This window comes from Notolepis coatsorum (assembly GCF_963971535.1).
Source record: "Notolepis coatsorum genome assembly, chromosome: 12".
NCBI lineage: Eukaryota > Metazoa > Chordata > Actinopteri > Aulopiformes > Paralepididae > Notolepis > Notolepis coatsorum.
Window position 1 is genome coordinate 10,306,552 of NC_140176.1, and position 7,767 is coordinate 10,314,318.

The following is a 7,767-nucleotide window of genomic DNA, read 5'->3' on the forward strand; positions in this document are numbered from 1 at the left end:
CATGACAGACTCTAGTTCACATGACAGACACTAGTTCACATGACAGACACTAGTTCACATGACAGACACTAGTTCACATGACAGACACTAGTTCACATGACAGACACTAGTTCACATGACAGACTCTTCACATGACAGACACTAGTTCACATGACAGACTCTTCACATGACAGATAGTTCACATGACAGACACTAGTTCACATGACAGACTCTAGTTCACATGACAGACACTAGTTCACATGACAGACTCTTCACATGACAGACACTAGTTCACATAGTTCACATGACAGACACTAGTTCACATGACAGACACTAGTTCACATGACAGACTCTTCACATGACAGACACTAGTTCACATGACAGACACTTCACATCACATGACAGACTCTTCACATGACAGACACACTTCACATGACAGACACACACAGCAGGATATGTAATCATCAACAGCTCCTATCATATGTGGCTGTTTTTGTGAGCAGTTTGAATGTGTTGTCAGCACTCAGCAGTCAACACTTTGATGAACATTGTTACTATTGTCACTATGAATTGAAAATGGGGGACCCTGATGTAAACAAGACGAAAGTCTTTCTCTGGTCTGCAACCCTTTAACAATTTTGTGTATTGAGCCATACTGTATTGTACCCATTCTGCAATATGTTAAATAAAGTTTTCATTCATTCATTGATTCATTCGTTCATTCATTCGTTCATTCGTTCATTCATTCATTCATTCGGTTGGGTGTACCTCCACCTGGCCTGACTTCAATTCCACACCTCTTCTCTGCAGTTCAATTGGCTAAATGACTTATGATCTTTGGGGAAAGAAAACAGTAGACATGCACACCCCCTGGCCTGTTTAAGTCGATAAAAAAATTTGGACCGGGGTGTTAACATACTCCACATAACCATTACTAGTGCATGACTAAATGAGATGTATACTGTATACTGTATTCTCATTGAATGATTGAGAAAAAAGTACAAAATAAACAAGTATATGCCACACATACACTGAAAACACATAGGTAGTATAACCAGGAAAATCAAAACATGAAAACAACGTCACTAAAACAATGAGTAAACCTGGAACATTAACAGTCCCATGAGCCTTTGCGCTCAACTGCAGTGCCCGCCCCCAGGTAGCTTTGTTTTCCAATTCCCAACATTCAAACTAGGGGCAAACTACGTTTCCAGCACTGGGTCGCTACATAGTCCCCATCTGAGGGGTCAGTCGTCCTCGACGACCCCATCACCCAACACATAGTCCCTCAAATGTCCGACTCCCATCACCATCTGAGGGGATGAGATGGAGATGGTGGAGACATACAAGTTCCTTGGAGTACCCAGATTCGGCTCAAACAAGGGACTAAACACGTTTAGCAATTATGCCACATCAATGTGGAACGCCCTACCCACAGCTGTAAAGGAATGTAAATCACTACCCACTTTCAAAACCACTCTCAACGACCACCTACGGGAGACTGCAATCGAAACTGGCCCCTCCTAACCCAACCCCCTCCAATGTACAGTTACCCCCCCCTCCACCCCGCCTACACAACCCCACCCCACCTACCCAACCACCTCCAATGTACAGTTGCCCCCCCCACCCCACCTACCCAACCTCCTCAAATATACAGTTTCTTCGTCAAATGTATATACTCTCTTTTTTAGACTCTTTTTTGTACCACAAACAGTACTATATTTGTAAATCTGGTATGTCATAAATGTCTATGTAGCAGTACTGTCTATATATCTGTATGTCATGTATGTCATACATGTTAAGATTAATTGAAAATGGGGGATCTGATGTAAACAAGACGAAAGTCTTTCTCTGGTCTGCATCCCCTTAACAAGTGTGTGTATTGAGCCGTACTGTATTGTACCCATTATGCAATCTGTTAATACAATTTTCAATCAATCAATCAATCAAAACATCTGAGGGGATGAGGTGGAGATGGTGGAGACATACAAGTTCATTGGAGTACACCTAAACAACAAATTAGACTGGTCGGAAAACACAGAGGCCCTCTATATAGGAAGGGACAGAGCAGGCTGTTCTTCCTGAAGATACCAGCGTCCTCTTCTATGCTGTGGCATGCTGGGGGGGGGGGGCTACATCAACTCAAGGGACACCAACAAACTGAACAAGCTGGCGAGGAAGGCTAGCTCAGGTCGAGCTGATAAGATAAAATATTCCTTTATTGAGAATTCAGGCATCATAGCAGCATGGGGGATGGGGGGGGGGGGGTACAGGTAGTAAAAACAACACAAGCAGTGTAAACAAATAAGTCAATATAATTTACTATCTAACTAACTGAAATATACAGTATTCACAGTGTCACATAAGGTGCAGTATGCATAAGGTAGTGTTATTGTCCTCCTTGGGTTCCTATTAGTTCTAGTTGGATGTCTGGCCGCAGTCCCTGCCCACTGTTGTGGAGCCTGATGGCCGCTGGTATGAAGGACTGTCCGAGGCGGTTAGTTGAGTGTCAGGGGGGTATGAGTCTGTGACTGAACGTGCTGTTCATCTTGGCCAGTCCTTTGTACCAGCTGCCATCAGGCTTGAAAGATATGGCTGGTTTTCGTTGTGATTATAAAAGGTGAATTGTGTATGTAAATACCTTTATTCATGTTTTTTCCTAAACCTGGTTAGTTGTTAATTTAAAGTGGAACCACGATAACAGTCTGCCTCTGACTCGGGGGTGGTGGGGGCAGGAGGCCATTCTAGCTAAGACTTATCTCCTACACAACATTATAGGATTTTCATCATAGGACTGAGGTTAAAGTTGCCAGGCAACCAGGGGCGACGTCACAACAATTGATTAGGTTCAGTTGTCTCTCTTCTAGGGGATAGATGGATCCTAAGGAGGGCTGGGGGAGGGAAAGAGCGAACCATGAGGAGAGAGCGAGCTGATAGATCAATACAGTCCGTATTAATTAATGTTGCGTTTCTTTTTCAAATGTAGCCAAGAGTAAAGACCCTAACCCTATCAAAACAGCAGTCAACGTGTATATTTCCAGCACTACGTTTGTTTACCAATGATTTTTAAGTGTTATTAGCGAAATATGAGTTTATAAATATCTCTGCACATCCTGGCGGAAACCAGATGAATTAGGCATGAGGAAATAAGCCGTTATGAAAGCGGTGTAGTCCTAAGAGAGAGGAGACCCAGGGCTTTCGATGGACATTGAAATTTCATAAAACTACACTACCCAGCTCACACCAGCCTATCAAAGCTGTTATTTTCATCATTATATCTCACGTGTCGAACAAACCTGAACGTTATTGCCATGAAATAGAACGTAGTTTGTTTCTTTACCTTTCTGTGAATGTCTAGGGGGAAAAAAACGCGCCTCAATCTGGTGAAAAATGGCGGAGCTATGGACATTATAAAAAAGTAACTGTACTTATTTCTGTCATTGTCCTGTGATTTATCATTGATTATTACTGTTACTGTATTGTTTGTCGAGTTTCATGTTAAAAAAGGGAAAATAAAAAACATTTGTTAAAAAATAAAATAAAAAGTAACTGTACTTACAGTAGATTTCATTCACAGTCTTTGCTGTGAATGAAACGGGCGCCGTGTGGTACTAAATACATATTGAACTCTGCCATTGGAAAGAGGAGATTTGACCTGATCCGATCTATAGATGTATGACTTGGTTGGCCATAATAAGGTAATTTATAGGCCTGATATTCTATATTCTATATTTATATTTCAAATTGCATGTGTCCGGATGGCAAAATTCAGTACTGTATCTACAAAACCCCATGTAAATCATCTGCCCTTTATTAATTTGCTTAGAGTTATTGTACAGGTGATCTCAAGAAGGTGCTGAATGAGCTCAGTGGCAATTATTCACGTCTGGTCAATGTTAGCATGGTGTTATTCACTGTCAAAGATGAAAAAATAAATAAAAAAATTGATATTCTCCTTTGGTTCATTACAATTTACAATTTAGCATACAACAGACACAATATTTCTGACACTGGGAATACTGAGGTCCATAGATGTCCCTAGATTCCATGAACATGCAAATGGCTGATAGGGCATACAGACCCTCATATGCACCTTTGATTAGACTGCTTACTTGCTCATGCTTATATTCACAGAGTTAATTATATTGTTTACACTGCTTATTTTTATCCTTAATACAATTGTATTGCCTATATTTATGTCTACTACTATTCCCATGCCCATACCTGTACCTCCCCTCCCTCCCTCCCCCATGCTGCTATGACACCTGAATTTCCCCCAAGGGGATCAATAAAGGAATATCTTATCTATCTATCTCCTGGACAGCAGTCCTGTAGGAACACAAGGCCAGGGGCAGGTGGCGGTGTTAGTGTCACTGGTGTTGACTGGTGAGAATGGCGAGCTGGGCGGCCAGGGTGCGGTTGAACCGCGCCAGCCAATGGGGGCAGAGACAGATGGGCTGGGCAGAACCAGTCTCAATGGCATGCTGAACCAGCCCAGTCTGTTTGCAGACTTTATCTCTAACAGCAAAGAGGTCCGTGTGGTTGAGGCTGTCGCTGCTGAGTTGCCATAAGTCACCTATAGCCTCTGTTGTCTTGGCAGAAGGAAAGACCGCAGGCTGAGCGGTCAAGGCTGGGGCAGGTGGTGGCAGTGCAGGGCAGGGCTCTTGGTGGTGGCCATGATGGTGGTCTGGGCTGCTGGGTTGGTACGGCACTGGGGCTCTGTGCCTGCTGTGCAGCTGCTGCTTGGTGACTAGTTTGTTGGTCTTTGGGTCCATTCCTTTCCCCATATAGTCTCCGGACCAAGGGTGATGGTTGCCCATGACACGTTAACACAGGCTCCCCAAGCAGGTCAGCAAGTCAGAGAGTTGGAGAGCCAGAACTCATGCATCAGCTCCTGGTGTCCAGCCTCGACCGTTGTGACTTCTTCCCCTCTCATACCAGCCTTTTCTCCTGTCACCATTATCAGCTGGATGTGGGTTGGTGACCATGTCACTGAGAGTGGCCCGAGAGGACACCCTGATCGCATCAGGGAAATGGAGGAAGACCCCCATGTCTACCAGGGCCCAGCAGGGTTGACCATTGAATTGGCAGTTCAGATACAGTATGCATCAGATACCCAGTATGCATCTGCCTTGGAGGGGGGCTGGAGACTGGAGTGGAGGTCCCCTCACTGGACCACTCCATTGGCGTTTCCCGCCGGCTGAGTGGCACAGGTGCTGGGCAGTCGCATGGCTATGTGACCAGGCTCGTCACACCGATAACAGCTGTTAGTCGGCCAGAGTGGAGGTTGCCTGGATGGTGGAGACCATCGCTTCTTAGACTGCTATGGTGGAGGATGATTTGGCAGAGACCTGTTCTATACCTCCTCCTCATTGTAGTCAGCCATCCTGACATGTGGTCGGAGAGTTGGGGCCTTCTGCTGGGTAGGCCGCAATGAGAGTACCACCCCGGCCCGTTCAGCTTCGCGGAGAGCCTTGGGGGCATGGTGAGTCGAACCTGCTGGAAGGCATGGAGGGCTAGCTCCTCTTGGCCCGCTGTGTTGAACTGCGGGTAGCCCTGTTGGGCATGCAGCTGCACATCTGATGGCGAAAGTGCCCAGGCTCTCTCCGCCTCTTGGCGACGGCAGCTAGCTAGTTGCTCCCTATACTCTGGTCGCCAGTGAAGGGTCGCTGCCCAAATTGCCTCTCCAGCACCGTGGTCAGGGTCTGGAGGTTCCGCTGCTCTATAGGGGGCCAGAGCACCTGCGCCGCCTTTCCCTCCAACACCAGGGCCAGGCCAATGGCAGCTTCTTCATCGCCCCAGCTCCTGTGCCACGCTGATAGTTGGACTCGTGAAAAGTACGGCTCTAGCTGTGTCATCCTGTGTCGTACTTGGGCAGCTTGGCAGGTGTTTCAGGCATAGCTGCAAGGTGCAACAGTGGTGGGGGTCCATTGGCAACAGTGGAAGTGGCTCGGCATCTGTAGTAGGCAGCAGTGTGTCAAGGCCAGTAGCCCTCCTGGTCATTAGGGGGTGGTTGGTGTTTGTGGGCAGTAGATGTTCCCCTATGGTAGCCCTCCTGGTCACTAGGGGGTGGCTGTGTTTGTGGGCAGTAGATGTTCCCCTATGGTAGCCCTCCTGCTGGTCGCGTCTATTCGAAGCCTAACCGCTTCATGCTTCCGCCTTCGCGTTTTGCAAATCTGATTGGCCACTGCCGTTTCTGGTGCGATCTGATTGGCCACTGACGTTTGTGGTCATGTGACATGTCCGCCCAATCGCCTGACGCGCCCATTTCCGCCTCGACCAGCAGCAAACTACCTAACGCCTAGTTTATCACTGGTTAAGCTTAGGCGACTCCTTCGAAGTTGGTTACGGTTAGAGTTTGGAATCAGGCCTGGCATTCTATCGCCCTGCTCTAAGACAAACTCTAACCTTAACCAACTTCGAAAGAGTGCCTAAGCTTAACCGGCGAAAGAACTTGCCGTCACATGATTGGTGCGACCAGAAACATCAGTGGCCAATCAGAGCGCAAAACGCGAACGCAGAAGCATGGACCGGTTAGGCTTTGAATAGACGCCTCCTGCTGGTCACTAGGGGGTGGCTGTGTTTGTGGGCAGTAGATGTTCCCCTATGGTAGCCCTCCTGGTCACTAGGGGGTGGCTGTGTTTGTGGGCAGTAGATGTTCCCCTATGGTAGCCCTCCTGGTTACTAGGGGGTGGTTGGTGTTTGTGGGCAGTAGATGTTCCCCTATGGTAGCCCTCCTGGTCACTAGGGGGTGGCTGTGTTTGTGGGCAGTAGATGTTCCCCTATGGTAGCCCTCCTGGTCACTAGGGGGTGGTTGGTGTTTGTGGGCAGTAGATGTTCCCCTATGGTAGCCCTCCTGGTCACTATAGGGGGTGGTCGGTGTTGGTGGGTAGCAGACATTCCCTTGTAGTAGCTCTGTAGCCCTGTAGCAGTAGAAAATGCTATTTATTCACATTAGAATATACATGAATTCATGAACACTGGACCCGGAAGCCATCAACCAACATAGAAGTCTCTGCCATGGTTAGTATAGTTAAACTTATACAAACACAAATCCTGGCCACACAAACACTGAAAACACATCATAACCAGGACAATCAAAACATGAAAACAACATCACTAAAACAATGATTAAACCTGGAACATAAACATTAACAGACTTGAACATTAACAGTCCCATGAGCCTTTGTGCTCAACTGCAGTGCCCGCCCCCAGGTAGCTTTGAACATTCAAACTAGGGTCCAACTATGTTTCCAGCACTGGGTCGCTACAATAATGTCTGAATTATATATACAGTAAATGAGACTGCACTTTAGCAGCTGATCAATACACATTATATAAATATATAATTTAGACATTAACACATGACATCAGGTTGTTAAAGCACAACACAAATATTTCAGACGTTGAACACCTAGTATTTTCTTGATCTATAGCTAAGCATCATTTGGTTGAAGATTGGTTTAACTTGCTGTGACTATATATATTTTTTAATCTCTAGAGTAAGAAAAATGTAAGTAGACTGTGGAGTGGGGAAATAAAAGTTCAGTCAACTAGTGTAGGTCTACATTGGGATTGTTTGTTAAATAACCTTTATTATCTAAATCTGGCCAATTACATTCACATGTTGGTTACATAATATACACATTACAGACTGAACACATTTTCTTTTTCATTTCACACAAAAAATAAAAAGAAGAACAAAAAAAGAAAAAAAAGGTCTAAACAGAAATCAAATGTTTAAATACATTGTATTGTGTTTTGTGTTTAAATACAAATGTATTTTAA